Here is a 1563-nt window from a genome sequence, read left to right on the forward strand (position 1 = left end):
TTCTTCTACTAGGTTTCCACGACTTTCCTTTGGTCTATAGAAAGTTCGGGCCTACCCTTTATTGTGCTCTAAGCTACCGTGTAGGTCCGAAAGTTCTAATTGATTCCTCATTAATCATCTACCCTTGTTGTCCCAAGTGCCTCTTCGAGATTCGTTCCTAAAACAAAAAAGTCGCTTTGGCCATGTCCAAATAATATGAAAATAAGAAAACCTAAAATAATACAAATGTCCAAATAATCATATCAATGCATTCTAATATATCATCATAAAATCCACATCAGAATATCCTAAATTAATAGTCAGAAGCAAATATTAAAATATTCTTTTAAGTGCATGTAAATGAGATTCCTTGGCTCTTGCACGATGTAGACCCGAATTAAATTCTCGGCTCTTGCATCTTGAAGATTATCTATGATTATTATATTAGTGCATAATTTTTAAAATTGGGTTTGGTACAATATTTCTTTTAACTTTATAGATTTCACGAGTAGCACTATCGAGCTTTTTGTTTTTATATCGAGATGTGAAACAAAAAGTTAAGGGCTTCAGAAGAACAACATGACCAAAATATGTGTACTGTATGGAGTACCCTGCCACGATACGAACCCGAGTTTCATTCTCGACTGGTGCATCTTGAAGATTAGCTATAATGATATTAATGCATAATGTTCAAACTTGGGTTTGTCACAATATCGTTTATATTTATAGAATTTACGAATAGCACTATCGAACTTTTTCGTTTTTTAAATCGTGAGGTGAACATAATAGTTAAGGGCTTCAGAAGAACTGCATGACCAAAATACGAGTAAGTTATGGATATGCCGAAAGTTACATGTACCAGTGGTCTAGTGGTAGAATAGTACCCTGCCACGGTATAGACCAGAGTTCGATTCTCGGCTGGTGCATTTAGAAGATTGGCAATGATGATATTAGTGCATGATGTTCAAACTTGGGTTTGTCACAATAGCGTTTATATTTATAGAATTTACGAGTAGCACTATCGAGCTTTTTCTTTTTTTTGAAACTAAAAGCTAACGGCTTCAGAAGAATTGCATGACAAAAATACGAAAATACGAGTAAGTTATGGATATGCCTGAAGGTACATGCACTAGTGGTCTAGTGGTAGAATAGTACCCTGCAACGGTATAGACCTGAGTTTGATTCTCGGCTCATGCATCTTGAAGATTTGCAATGATGATATTAATGCATGATGTTCAAACCTGGGTTTGTCACAATATTGTTTATATTTATAGAATTTATGAGTAGCACTATCGAACTTTTTCTTTTTTTAAATCGTGAGGTGAACATAAAAGTTAGGGCTTCCGAAGAACTGCATGATGATATTAATGCATGATGTTCAAACTTGGGTTTGTCACAATATCGTTTATATTTATAGAATTTACGAGTAGCACTATCGAGCTTTTTCTTTTTTTAAATCGTGAGGTGAAACTAAAAGCTAAGGGCTTCAGAAGAATTGCATGACAAAAATACGAGTGAGTTAAGGATATGCCTGAAGGTACATGCACTAGTGGTCTAGTGGTAGAATAGTACCCTGCAACGGTA

General features: G+C 35.1%; 1 non-coding gene across 1 annotated transcript; it reads left to right on the top strand.

Moving 5' to 3' along the window:
• Positions 1 to 834: 834 nt before the first annotated feature.
• On the top strand, positions 835 to 905 carry TRNAG-GCC. The gene has a single exon. It is a non-coding gene; the product is annotated as a tRNA-Gly (tRNA).
• The last annotated feature ends 658 nt before the right edge of the window (positions 906 to 1563 follow it).

This window comes from Cucurbita moschata, unplaced genomic scaffold, assembly GCF_002738365.1.
Source record: "Cucurbita moschata cultivar Rifu unplaced genomic scaffold, Cmos_1.0 Cmo_Scf00080, whole genome shotgun sequence".
NCBI lineage: Eukaryota > Viridiplantae > Streptophyta > Magnoliopsida > Cucurbitales > Cucurbitaceae > Cucurbita > Cucurbita moschata.